At 36.5% G+C, this 14,986-nt stretch overlaps 1 pseudogene; it reads left to right on the forward strand.

Annotated features, from left to right (window-relative positions):
* Positions 1–13,318: 13,318 nt before the first annotated feature.
* LOC138143994 (receptor expression-enhancing protein 6 pseudogene) lies at positions 13,319–14,213 on the forward strand (annotated as a pseudogene).
* The last annotated feature ends 773 nt before the right edge of the window (positions 14,214–14,986 follow it).

The raw sequence follows: 14,986 nt of genomic DNA on the forward strand, positions 1-14,986 counted from the left end.
TGGAGTCAGGAAGATCTTAGGTCAAATCCTTCCTCAGACAACTACTAGCAGTGTGACTGGGCAGGCCCTTTAACTTCCCTATTCACCTCAGTTCCTCATCTATAAAATGTGATAATAGCATTTACCTCATAGGGTAGTTGGTGCAATGGAAAGAGCACTGTGCCAGGAGTCAGAGAGATTCATCTTTCTGAGTTCAAATCTGATCTCAGACATTTACTAGCTGTGTGACCCTGGGCAAGTTGCTTCACCCTGTTTGGCTCAATTTCCTTATCTGTAAAATTAGCTAGAGAAGGAAATGGCAAAGCACTCCAGTTATCTTTGCTAAGAAAACTCCAAAGGGTCATGAAGAATAGGACAAGACTGAAATGACTAAAAAACAATACTTTGTAAGGTTCTTGTGAAGATCAAATGAGAAATACATCCACATATCCACACACATATGTATGTGCATATATATACATATATATATGTACACACATACAGATATAAATTTACTACTATTACTCTTCTTCTTCCTCCTCCTTCTTCTCCTACCTACTTTATTTTGCAGGCCTGAGTAAGCTATTGCTTTCCTTAAGAAGCTACTGCCACTAAAACCTGCCTCTGAATTGAGTGAGACAATACCTATCAGATGTTGGTTATCAACACAAACCATCCTTGAATTTTACATAGATGCCATTTAATTTTTAGAGGTAGTTTCCGCTTACTTGTTTACTCTGAGAGAATAAAATACATTTCATTATGCTAAATTATAAGGATCACTATTTTTGTCTCCTTAGAGTAAATTCTACCATGGAGGCATGAGGGTGAGGAGTTGGGGGGGAGAAGGTACCAGATATTTATTAAGGGTCTACTATGTACCAGACACTATGTTTAACCCTTTAGCATGACCTGATTTTATCAACAAATTAACCATATCATTATTAACTTCATATTACAGATTAAGAAACTGAGGCACAATAGTTAAGTGACCTGTCAATAGTCACACAGCTACTAAGAATCTTACTGAATTTGAATTCAAGTCTTCCTATCTCCAAGCCCAGCAATCTCAGATTCATAAGTAGAGCAAAGGATGAGGTGTAACTGCTCCTGTACACATAGAATGTTTGAGGATTTGAGAGTAGCAATCAGTTTGGAGGCCTACCACTAAGGTTTCAAAATCTACCAATAGATCCCACCTACTACTGGGGGGGGGGGGCTTGACAGTTAAGTAAAACATAAAACCATAGGTTGTTATAGGAATTTATGGATTCAAGTGCTTTGGGTTTTGGATCTTTCCTATGCACTTTTAAAATACCATTTTATATATCATTCACTCTTTAGAATGGCTCTCTCAGGTAGGTAAGACAAGAATTTCTTTTTTTTTCTTTTTGGAGAGTGAAGGTAGGGTAATTGGGGTTAAGTGACTTGTCCAGGGTCACATGGCCAGTTTTTGTGTTAAGTGTCTGAGGCCGAATTTGAACTCAGGTCCTCCTGACTCCAGGGCTGGTGTTCTATACACTGTGCCACCTAGCCTCCCCAAAATAAGTATTTCTAATTCCATTTGACATGTTAGAAAACTTAGAGAGTTTGAAGGCCTTACTTCAATTCACATAGCTAGGAAAAGTCACAGCAAATTCAAATTGAATTTGCATCTTCTGACTTTTGAGTCATATGCTTTTCCCTCTCTGCCAGACTTTTTAATAAGTTGTGTTTCACTGAGAGATGTATAGCCTTTCCATCAGCAACACAATGATGAAAATATCTTTGCCACCATTAAATGAGGCTTACTTTTCTTTTTCTTATATTATAAGGATCGCTATTTTTGTCTCCTCGAAGCCCACCATGGAGGCGACAGGGTTAGGAGTTGTATGAACCACTGTACTAGGTTTGGCAGGTTAAATATACAACAGAATTAGTATGTAATAATGGTGGAGATAAAAAATACTAGATAAAGTATATCACAATGTAGTAAAAAGAGTACTAGACACAGAGTTAGAAGAAAAACAAGTGGGGTCCAAAATCCAAAACTTATTATCAGTGTGACCAGTAGCAAGTCACTTGACCATTCTAACTTTCAATTTTCTCATCTATAAAATAGGGATAATAAATTTTGTACCACTTACCTCATTGTGCTGAAGAAATAATCATGAAACATTATTATTGTTATCATTGTTAATATTATCATTATTATAGTTATTGATGTTATTATTCCTATTGTTTTACTATTAGAGCTCATGGAACATTTTTAGCAGTATCTCTTCATAAAACTGTGAGGAATAATGTGAAAAGATTAAAGTGAGTCTGCAGAATGCTCCCTGTTTATGCACACTAAGCCAGATCATACCCAGAATACTTAAAGTTGAGCCTGGAAGCAGGACAACAAATAAATGAAAACAAGCAAAATAGATTTGCCAGCTTTCTGATGGTGATCAGTTCTCATAATATGCGAGTGAAATTAGCATGTTTGGACCCCAAAGCCTCCTTGCCATACCATACTTGATGTTCTGTATGAGAAACTAAGAATGACACATAAGAAGATGAAGTCAGTAACAGCAGCTGTTTTAGACTAAGCACACAGGCAGGGGGTGGGGAGCAGTGATGGTGGAAGGGGAAATCTGTGCACTACAGGCAATACAATTTTGCAGGCATTGAGGGATAGCTTTTCAAGATATCTGAGTAGTAGCAAATGATAGGAAAAATCACAGATGGTATTATTAACAAAAAAAAATCCAACTGAAAGGACATCAGTAACTACCAACCCATATGCCTACTTTTTCATCTCTATAAAAATTTTATGAGAACAATATGCACATATATGAAATCTGATGAAAATGTTAGAAGAGAAATCCGAGAATTACATAAACAGTTTTGCACATGAGAACACCTCTTCACACTCATGATTGGTAGATGTAGAGTATAGAAAAATTGGCTTGTGCTATTAAAAAAAAATGACTCAGCAGCACAACCTCTGACAAAGTTTGTTTTATGTGTATACTTAAATCATACAAATTTCATCAGATGCAGTCAGAGATATGTTTGTTCAATAATTTTCCAATTATCAATATCAACTGAGGCTTAAAAGATGAATGAATATGCTACAAAATATTGTCACTGTGGTTATATAGAGAATGCCCTACACATAGTTCAAGTGGAAGAAGGCTTCCACATGGTCCCCCCATCTTCTAGTGTTTTGCCTTCCCCTAAAAATTCCTTGTATTTATTTATTTTTTATAAACTCTTATGTGCATGGTGTCTTCTTCTAAAGAATTAGTTTCTTAAGGGTAGGAGAATTTTACTTATATATTTATGTCCACAGTACTTAGCACAGTCCATGTTACATAGTAGATCTAAATAAACTTATGCTTATTGATTGATGACTGTAAGGATTGCAACTAGCCAAAGAATAGTAAAGAGCCACCTCAAGGAGATCCAATACCATTCAAAAAAAGATCAGATCCATAAAGGAAAAAATAAGTCAATAAATAATGTCCATGGTGGAGATGAAGACATATAGATAGATAGGCATCCCATTTACTTGAACAATGAGATAAACCTGGAATTCAGGAGGAAAAAGTACCTAGTCTACAACATATTACAGAAGTTGTATAGCTCTTTCAAAGATCAAAAGTTACTTCCTAATCTACAACCCTTCTTTCTCACACTAATATTTTCTTGTTGACACTATAGAACTTGGACAGAAAAGCACCCCAATTTGAATTTGAAGAATCAAAATTGTTGGTAAACCAAAAGTCATGGCATGGTAGGTTTAGGGGCTGGATTTTGTACTTTCAGCTGATTCAAGACAGGGACCCTTCTCTATTTGACTTATAATGCCTCTATTTATTTTCCTTAGACCTTTAATATGTACCTTAGATGCTCATTTTCCGGACTTTCCAAATGTGACGAATAGGTTACCTTTCTACAAAGATACTAAACACACAATAGAGATATTAGGCATTGGTCAACTTAAATTTCCCCTACCATGAACTTAAAAAAAAAAACTCCTTCTTTCCCCTTCCTCCTATACCACCCATAAAGTAAATACCCTTTGTGAAACTGCTAAACAAATCTTTCTCCTTCATCTTGGACTTGCATTATCCAAGCAAACCCTAGAAATATGGAAGGTCACCAGGTTCTAGATCTCCTGGCCAATCATGACATGTATTTAATTCTTCAGATGTGGTACCATCATGCTGTCTGTCCACTTTTTCTTCCAAAAAGAATAACATTGAGAAATCTCCCTTTGAAAAGCTGGCACAATACCTGACTCTTGAACTCAAGCATGCTAAACTTCAGATTACTTATGCCATAATCTTACTTGTTCAAAACTGAAAACATCAGTTCTCAGGATTATTAGCCTGACATTAGTGAGAAAGGGAAACTTGCTGGAAAAGATACCCGGAAATCACATTTCTTGAACCGTTCTCTCAGACAAGGTCGGGGAAGCAAAGGCTGTTTGTCATTTCCTTCTCCTACAAATCACTATTTTCTTCTCCTGAGACATACGTAGGGATGGGAAAAATTCCTTTACCATTTCCATCCCCCTTCTCTCCACTGCCTTCAATCTAGAAATCCAAGGGATAGAAAACACTTGGAAAGAAAAGAGAAAAAAAGACTAAAAATAATATTTTTTACAACTTGATATTTATAAATAAAATAATGATTCTGTAACTAATGTTAGTCTTATCTGAATCTCAGGTGTGAATCATCTTAGAAACAATCCTTGTAACAGAGAAATCATAGGACTTTCCCATTTCCATTCACTGGGATCTAGGGTGCATGGGAGGTGAACCTTCCAACAAATGCCCAAGCCCTGTAATTTCAACGAGATGATTGGGGGTAATCATTGAATTGATCAAGGACTCTCTGAATCATCCCTCATTACAAGCACAAGTAAGAATTACCTCTAAAAATGGTATTGAATCCCTTCACACTCCAATGAGTGCTTTATCATTCTTGGTAGCAATAATACTGGAAATGTTCATTAGAGGTACATTTTAATCAGGTGATAGCACCACTGATGAATGATAAAGCTGAAATATATTATTTAGTATAAGAAATTTTTAACAAGGACTTAAGCCCTAGATTTACAGCAAGACTTTTGTAACACAATTGCTCAGCATATATCTGGTTTGTAGAATGATTCTTTTCAAGTATGTTATTTTTCAATTGATAATATAATCAATATATGGAAGGGAGATATTAAATGGTTATTGTCCTAGATAAAGTGACCTAATTTTTCATTTCAGGAAAGCAATGACACCAGAAGACTCATATACTTTGCTTTAGTCATTGATTTTTATTTTTGTCAAACTCTTATTGCTAGGTAAAAAATTGAATGAAGTAAAATGGGGAAATTGATATTCTTTGATTGTTCAGTTTCAGACAATCCAAATCCTATTGAAAATCTGGAAAGAGACTTCCTTTTAACTCACCTGATTGTAAATCCTATAATCCCCCTGGCCCTTCAGGAGTGGCAGTGTAGATTAAAGAGAACACAATAATAAAAGGGATGGGATGTGGTTATAGTTGATAATTGATAGATTCCCAAAGAGCTAGTCTTAAGTAAAGTTAGCTTTGGTTAATGAGGTTCCTCTTCCAGAACACAGAAATTTCTTTTGCTTAGTATCATTTTGGTGTCTCTCACCCTCAAAATCCATCTTTGTATTTAGAAAGTTCTATTGCTCTTGTGTTTTTTGTCATCATATCATACATGATACATTCACATCATATTGTTGTAAAAAAGAGGAGGAAGAAGCAGAGAGGGGGGAAGGAGTGGGAGGAAGAAAAGGGGAGGAGGAAGAGGAATGGAATGAGGAGGAGAGGAAAAAAAGAAAACAATTTTCAAGTTCACCAAATTTGACTTTGATTCCTGGGAACATTCTAGAACAAAATGATTAAAAAGATGATCAGTGAATATCTAGAGAAGGAAGTAATTATTATAGAAAAGCAGAATAGGTTTAGTCAAGACAGATGAACCTCATTTCCTATTTGTGACAGGATTACGACACTAGAAAATAGGGGAATACAATGGAAATAGTTTGCCTAGGTTTCAGTAAAACCTTTAAAGTTATACTTGTAGAGATGAAGACATATGGATTAGATAATTGTATAATTAGACTCTTCCAAAACTGATGAGGCAGCTAGGTAGTACAATGGATTAAACACCAGCCCTGGAGTCAGGAAGACCTTTGAGTTAAATCTGGCCTCAGACAATTATTAGATGTGTGACCCTTGGAAAGTCACTTAACCCTGTTTGCCTCAGTTTCCTCATATGAAAAATGAACTGGAGAAGGAAATAGCAAATCTTTCCAGTATCTCTGCCAAGAAAAATTCAAATGCGGTCATGGACTGGCTTCAGACATGACTGAAACAACTAAACAACAACCACAAAAACTATTTGGATGACAAAAATCTAGAAGTCCAAAACTTGTTAATGGTTGTATTTTCAAATAGCTGATAGTCTCTAGCAGAGTGCCTCCAAAAATCTACAAATACTTTTGTGCTTTTTGATAATTTTTATAGATAAAATGGATTGATGCAAATGAAAATGAGCTAAGAAGGATAGTTAATATACTAGGTGACATAGTCAGGATCCAAAAGGATTTTGACAGGCTAGAGCATTGAACTGAATCCACTAAGATGAAATCAAATAGGGATCAATGTAAAGTTTTCCACTTTGATATGAAAGATCAACTATAAGATGAGGGGTCATGGATAGATAGTGGTTTTGAAAATGCCCTGTGGGTTTTAGTAATCTTCACAGTCAATATGGGTCACTAGCGTTATGTTGTAGTCATAATGGCTCTTATAAATATGAAATATTTCATTATAATTCTTGGAAATAAGACTTTTATTATAGAAACTTGCTGTAAAGAATTCCAACCTGCCTCACCCCAGGTGAGTGCTTCTTCTCTCATTTTACCTAGTTTGCTTTTATTTGTGGCCAAAAAAATCCTTGGTTTTAAGTAATCAAAATTGTCCATTTTATCTCCCGTGAACCTCTTGATGCTGTATTTGCTCATGAGCTCTTCTCCCATCCATTGATCTGAAAGCTGATTTCTTCCTCAGTGCTCAAATTAGTTTATGATGTGACCTTTTATATCTGAGTCATGTATCCATTTGGAGTTTATCTTGGTATATTGAAAGAAGTATTGTTTTAAACTTAATTTCTTCCAGATTAATTTCCAGTTTTCCCAGAAGCTGTTGTCAAATAGTGAGTCCTTACCACAATATCTGAAGTCTTAGGGTGTATCAAATCTGTGTTGTGGTGTAAATTTACTTCAGCATGTTGCAAACATAATTTGTTCCAGTTATTGGCATGTCTATTTTTTTTAACTAGTACCAAATAATTTTGATGAATACTGCTTCATATTATAGATTGAAATAAACTACCACAAATACTTCCACTACCCTCCTCTGCTTTTTTCCATTTTCCCTCAAGATCCTTGACATTATTTTCCCCTATAGATCAATTGTGTTATTATTCCCCCTATCTCTATAAACTAATTCTTTGGCAGGTTCACCAGAATGCACTGAATATATTTCTTAAGGTTTTTGTGTATTCCTGAACTTGATGAAAAAGTTTATAACGTCTTCTCTTTACCATTGTTACTTCTGGTGCATTTATCTAAGTATTGCTGTATTTTGGTGGGGTGTTTTTGGGGGGAGGAGGAAGGCAGAGCAGGGGATCTGGACTTCTCTGAACCATAACACATTTTGCCATCCTCCCACAATTCCCATCACTGTGTTCTTGAACCTAGCTTAATAAGCCCACATTTGTATATGTGTTTTGATGTGTGTATTCACATGGCATTTGAAGTTTACATAAATAGTTTCCTGGCATAAGATTTATAAAGCATACTGGATAAGAAGTCAAATTCTCTGTATTCACATCCCAGCTTTAATGCTAAGCACATCTGGGATCTGAGCATGTTCATCCACTCCTCTAAACCCCAGTTTCCCATCAATATAATGAGAATAATGATATTTGCACTATTTAGGTCATTGATTTGTTATGAATATTAATAAGATAATGATTAGAAAATTGCTTTGCAAACAATATAAATGCAATCAAATATAAAGACTTAATTTTATATAAAGTTTAATGGTCATTTCAGTTCAGGTCTTTTGTATTCAGCATACTGATTCTCTAAATATTAAATACATAAATTACTATAAAAATCTATCACCTTGCTATCTTTACTGCTTATTGCAAAGCAATGGCATACTTCAGTTTTAAATTGAATTTTATTTTCAAAATTTGTTGTATTTTCCCAACTAAATTATAAACTTTTAAAAACAGAGACCATGATTTATGGTTTTTATTGGTTTTTATCCCCCAATCTTACTTGGCTAAATGTGAAATTCATAAAGTAGGTTTTCAATAAATATTATGGAAGAAGGAAGTGGGGGGAAGGGAAGAGAAGAGAAGGAAAGAAGGACATAAGGGAAAGAAAAAGGGGGAAGGAAGGAAGAAAGGAGGGAAGAATGGAGGAAGGAAGGACATAATGGAAGGGAGGACAGGAGAGAGAAATAAGGAAGAGAGAAAAGTAGGAAAAGGGAAAGAGAATATACATTTTTCTTAAACATAAAATTTTCAGAATTCAAAAGCATCTTAGAAATCTTTAAGCTCTATAGGCTGTATGTGTCAATATATCAAAGTCCCATGATTTCATCAACATGAGATCTCCCTAAACTGAAATAGATCATAAACAATCTGTCATTTCATACATTGTAGAGAGTTCCCTGAGGCTCGGGGGATTAGCTGATTTGTCCAAAGTACCAAAGCTAGTTAGAGTCAGGGGGGGAACTTAAAACCGGATCTTCCTGACTCAGAGTTCAGCACTCTATTCAGCATACCACATTCCTCGATACATGTCTTGACAATTTAGTGACTTCACATGTGTACCATGCCTTAGTGAGGAAATTATTTGATGCCTGATGAAAACTATAGACATCTTTACTATTAAGTTACCTATGTTTTGAAAGCCAGAAACTTTGATGGTTGTCTTATTGTGATGTGAGATTAATAACATATAAACTAAAGGAGAAGATAATTTTTTGCGTTTCATGATGCTGTTCTGTCACTGGCACTTGTATAAGCTGCAAATAATCCATATGCATTAAGTGATAAACATGCTTTTTCAGTAGTCCATTCAACTAACCTGTTAAAAACATATTTATAAAAGCATATTTCTGTCTATTCCATATGCCTGACTCCAGTCTTATAAAGGCAGCCTGTAGAAATTTATTGACAAAGTGGATTATGCTGAAGCTCATTAAGCTCACTTTCAAAGGGCTTCTTTCTGGCTCTAAGTTTCAGTACAGAGCTGTAATTACAGGTTAAGTAGAACACTTCATGACCATAGAACACTGCTATATTGATCTCTAAACCATTAAATATGGAAGTTCAAACCTATGTGCAAAGATAGTACATTAAAATTCTGATAATTTAGAAGGATTTTGAAATCAAGCAAGGAAGATATAAGGAAAGAGAACATTGATCTTTTAAATGCTTTCCTGAGAATGAAGGTACAAGATGGTTAATATACTTGATAATGTGGCCTTCTATCTTCATTTATGGAGAACAATGTCACAAACAGGCATAGGCATTCTACTTTTATAGTTCTTTCCCTCCCTTCTTTTTTTCTGCTTCATTCTTTCCTTCCTTCTTACACTCCTCATTTCCCTCATCCCTTCCTTTCTTCCTTCTTCCCTGCCTTCTCTCTTTCTTTCTCTCCCTTCTTCTCTCTCTCCCTTCCTTCCTTCCTCAAATCTTTATCCTTGAGTATGAAAATGTAAAAGAAAATAAATTTATATGCTATGATTTGAATCAAAATCCTATTCTATAATTTTGAGGAAAAACTTGGTCTTTCATCTCATTGTTTTTAGTTTTTTGGATAAAACCCAGGGTCATAATTAGTCAGTGTAACTGTAATTTTTTTTCCTAGATCAAGAAAACATAAAGGTCCAGTGATAGAATCTTTGTTTCTTAAGTCACATAGAAATAATTGGGTTTACCATAGATTTTTCAAATTAGAAGCTACAAGATTCCGCTCTCCCTTTCTTAGTCATTAGGTACATAGGTGGTGAACCCTTCCCTGAGTCTGATCCCTCTTTACCTGTCTCAGCGTCTTTTCTCTGCTCCCACCCCCTGTCAATGGAACCAAAGGTGCATTGTTTTGGCACTAGTCCCAGGCTTCAAAATTACTTGTTTTGGTTATTTTAAAGATGTTGAGAAAGTAGGGAAAATTAAAGAGAAATATCATAAAAATGGGTTGTCAGTGTTGGGTGTCACTGGAGTGCAAGAGGGCTAGCTCTAGGCAAAGCTCAGTGAGGCAAATGAACTTTCCCTTCTATATCCTGAGGCCTCTCCTCAGTCTACCATCTTCATAATTCTTCTGTCTTCTTCCACATTACTTCTCTTACAGAAAAAAAAAATTGTATTCAATCAAGTTTATTGTAAGAGCAGCTGTGCTCACTAAGGGTGGAGGGGAGAGATATGAAATTTAGCATTAATTCCTGGCCTCATGGAGTTTATAGTCTTCTAACACAATGTACATATATAGCATTTCTTAAGTATCTTGGGTCAGGGGATGAAAAGTTATATGAAACATTGTCTATGAAATAAAGGAGCTCACACTCTAATAGCAGAGATAAGATATATATGCAAATATGTCACAGCATACCATAACTGCATAGGAGAATTACAAAGTCCTATAGCTCTTCTGCAGAGAATATCACTTCCAGTTAGGAGTAACAAAGCCTCATGCATGAGAGAGGTGCCATTGGACCCTCAATAATTATTAAGACTAAATTTATGGGGGCGGCCAGGTAGCACAGCGAGTAAGAGCACCGGCTTCAGTGTCAGAACGACCTGGAGATCGAATCCCGGGCTCAGACACTTAGCACCCACCCAGGAACACCTGGCCATGTAGCCTTGAGCAAGTTACTTAACCCCAATTGCTTGGGGGCGGCCAGGTGTTTCAGCTAGTAGGAGCACCCGCTCCAGTGTTGGGACGACCTGGAGATCTAATCCTGGGCTCAGACACTCAGCACCACACCCAGAAATAACTGGCCGTGTAGCCTTGAGCAAGTTACTTAACCCTGATTGCTTAATTAAAAAAAAAAAAGACTAAATTTATTACCATGTCTGGCAGTCATCTGCATTTTAATAGGAGACATGGAATAATGAAGCTCTAATTGTAGAATTTTAGACAGTATTGAGTAGATAGATAAAATGGGTATTTTTCAGACTCTTTCAATATTGTTTGAATATACCATACAGCTAGTTTCCTACTCTACTTACTAATAAAATTGGCTCTGGAGTGTAAGGAAATGCAAAATGTGTATTTATTTGTAGTTTCCACCAATATTATTGCTTTCACAGGTATATCCCATTTATGATAATCCTAATGTTAGAAAAGGTGTCAGAAGTCATCTAGTCCAACTTCTTCCCCTCAAAGTAAAGCATGAAACTCTGATGCAGCATGGCTGTGCAATCTATTAATGAATACCTCAACCATAATTCTTGGGAAGTATTTGTTTATACTGTAATGAAATCTGCCTCCCCACAATTTAAAACATAGTCTCCTTCTCTGGAAACATGTAAAAATAAATCTAATTCATTTTCCATGACAATTTTAGGAATCTTTTTTTTTCTCCTCTAGAACGAACATCTCTAGTGACTGAAGGAATCCTCATATGGGATGTATTATAGCATATACATACATACTCTGCTTGGGAATATCTATTTAAAAGAAATATGCATAAAGCCTTGGGGGACAAAAGAAATGATGCAAACAGAAGTCCACATAATCAGAAAATATAGATAGATAGATAGATAGATAAGATGGATAGATAGATAGACATACACATGCATGTATAAATGCATACATACATACACACATATACATACATAGCTATGGGGTACACTGCAGAGAATGCTGGCCCTGAAGTCAAGAAGACTCATCTTTAGAAGTTCAAATATGGCCTCAGATAGTTGTGACCCTATATGACCCTGGACAAGTCACTCATTCCTGTTTGTCTCAGTTCTTCATCTGTAAAATGAGCTGAAAGAAAGAAATGATAAACCACTCCAGTATATTTTCCAAGAAAACCCCAAATGGGATCACGTAGAGTTGGACACTACTATTGAAATGATTAAATAAACAACCACATATATACATACATAAACACACACACATATATAAATGATAACCATATGTAAGTGGAAGGAACAATGAAAACATAAAATTAAATGTCAAAAAAGTAACTTCTAAGCTTGACTCTAGAGAAAATATACATAAAAAGTCATTTCCATCTACTTTTTTTTGGTAGAGGTAGGCAGTTATGTGTAGAGAAATGTGGAACATTGCATTTTATGTTAGATTGTGGTGATGGGATAGTTTTGATGAACTTTTTTCTTTGTTTTAAAACTTTTTTTTTGTTTAAAGGCAGATGGATCTTTGGAATGGAAAATAGTAAAGAATTTATTAGGAAATGATGGTGAAGTGGAAACAAAAATAAATCTATATTAATTTATTGGGAAAATGCTATAAAACATTGTGCCAAGAATTGAATACCTTGGTTGTGATTTAGCCAAAGTCATAACTAGATTGGAGTGAACTCGTTTTTTTTTTTCCCAAGGCCTCAAAATTTAGAGGGCTTATAAAAGAAATTTAGTACTTATGCTTCTTCAACAATTAGAAACTAAGCAACATTTGATTAGCCCAGATCATTAGTTAAAATAGGAAGCTATTGGATGGCAGACATCCTGCTTCCATTGGTTATACCTCAAAAAAAGTTCTTCCTGTTTGACTGCTCCCTGCTCCTTTAGCCACTCAAACAGTGCCAGGGAAATAGGTCCCAGGGTTACGCTTTATAAAGACTCCATGACTCCCCCTTAGTTTCCCCCCACTCAACTAAAATATTAAAATTTAAATTTAAAAACTGACTTAAGGAAATATTTTGTGCTTTTTAACCTAGGTGCCAACATTTCTAGTTATAGCCCAGTATGATTTCCTATATCCTGGACTAGATATGTATATGTTTGTGAGGCATATCCTTTATGTATAAATATATACATATTTTCATATAAATGTGTGTATCTATGTGTTCATGCATTATCTATCATCTTTTTAAAAAGATTTTGCTTTAGCAGTTGCAGGACCACGAGGTGGGAGGGAAAGAAGGGGAGGGACTGAGTAACCAGAGGAGTGGAGGTCCTGGGAGCCTGGAGAGGCATATGCCACCAGCACCGGGGGACCCCTGGTCGCCCCTCGGACCTGGGTCATCCACCGTCCCCTCTCCTCCTTCCTCAGTCCTAGGAGCCATGGGTAGCTTGAGACAGCGCTTCCAGAGGTTTCTGGAGCAGAAAAAACATTTTCACCGATGTCCTGGGGGAGCTGGAGGAGGTCTTTGGTAACAAAAATTACTACCTGGCTACAGATTCCATTGCTTTCATGACCCTCTATCTCATGTTTGGCTATGGCACCTCCCTACTCTGCAATCTCATCCAAATAATCTACCCAGCATATGCCTCTATCAAGGCCATTGAAAGCCCCAACAAAGATAATGATACCATCTGGCTAACATACTAGGTGGTATATGGCATATTTGGCCTGGCTGAGTTTTTCTCTGACATCTTCCTTTTCTGGTTCCCCTTCTACTTTGCAGGAAAGTGTGCCTTCTTGCTATGGTGCATGCTTCCAGTAGCCTGAAATGGCTCCCAGATCCTCTACCATCGCCTGATCCGTCCCATCTTCCTGTGGCACCAGGATTCCATGGACAGTCTGGTGACTGACCTGAGTGGACAAGCCCTAGACACAGCAGCCCATCTGACTCCAAAAGTCCTCCAGGCCTTGGCTCACAGTCGGACAGTGCTGACGTCCCAGGTGGCTCCTCAGTTCCTCCAGAGTCTCCTAACCAAGGCAGGCATGATTCACCCCCAGAAGAATAAGTGAAGAGATCACTCCTGAGCCAGAAGCTTCAAATGACTGGACACCCTCTTCCCAGCCCCTTCAGCATCAGGGGACCCTGGCTCATGTCTAAGCAGCTGACCCCTCCAAGCTGTATGGTTCCACCCAACCTCTACCCTCTTGGGCCTTAGGGCATTAGAGAAGTCTCCCCAGTCTGGGAGGTGGGATGGGCATGGGGGGATCTCTGCCCGTTTAGGATCCACCAGCACCTGCTAAGGGGCCCTGCTGGTGCTTGGACTGTTCTAAGTATACTATTAACCATCTGCCTCTGGCCCCCACCACAGGTCTCCCACAGGACTATTGATGTGTCCTGCCCATTCCAGCTGCCCATGTATTAAAAAAAATAGTTCTAAATAGGCCAAAAAATGTTTGGTTTTATATTAACTACATTTCTGATACATGATATATATCAATCCTTTACTTATATAGACATTTTTTCCAGTCACATTCTTTCTTATCACAGTTACCTTAATTTTGTTCACTCAAAATGTTTTCAATGTGCTTCACTAAAAATGATCAAGTTTACCTTTAATAAGTTTCTGTGTTCCTTATTTGTTTTATAATTCATTACTTATCCTTAACAGTGAAAGCTATCTGAACTAGTTCTCTTGCAATTATTTTATGGTATGATCCTTAATATTCAGATCATACCACCATTTTAGGTTTATTGTGGTATATGGCATATTAGTTATCTAAAAATAATTTCTGCTAGACTCTTCTCCATTTTCCTCAGCAATTCTTGTCAAATTGGGACTTTTTCTCAGTAATTTATATGTATATGTATATATACATACACATGCATGTGTGTGTGTGTGTGTGTATATATATATATGGTTTTATCAAATATTGGGTTATTGGGTTGGGTTATTTCTTATTCTTCTTTGTATATTTTGTCTATATTTTTAAGCCAGTAAAAAAATCGTTTTGATGACTACTCTAAATATATGTTGAGGTTACTGACATCGGAAGAATTTCATTCTATTATTCATGCTTTCTGGTTGATAGCTTTCCTCTGCTCTGTT

Source organism: Petaurus breviceps, unplaced genomic scaffold (assembly GCF_028583685.1).
Source record: "Petaurus breviceps papuanus isolate PSGF00001 unplaced genomic scaffold, PetGlider_PUasm1.0 90683, whole genome shotgun sequence".
In the NCBI taxonomy this organism is placed as follows: domain Eukaryota; kingdom Metazoa; phylum Chordata; class Mammalia; order Diprotodontia; family Petauridae; genus Petaurus; species Petaurus breviceps.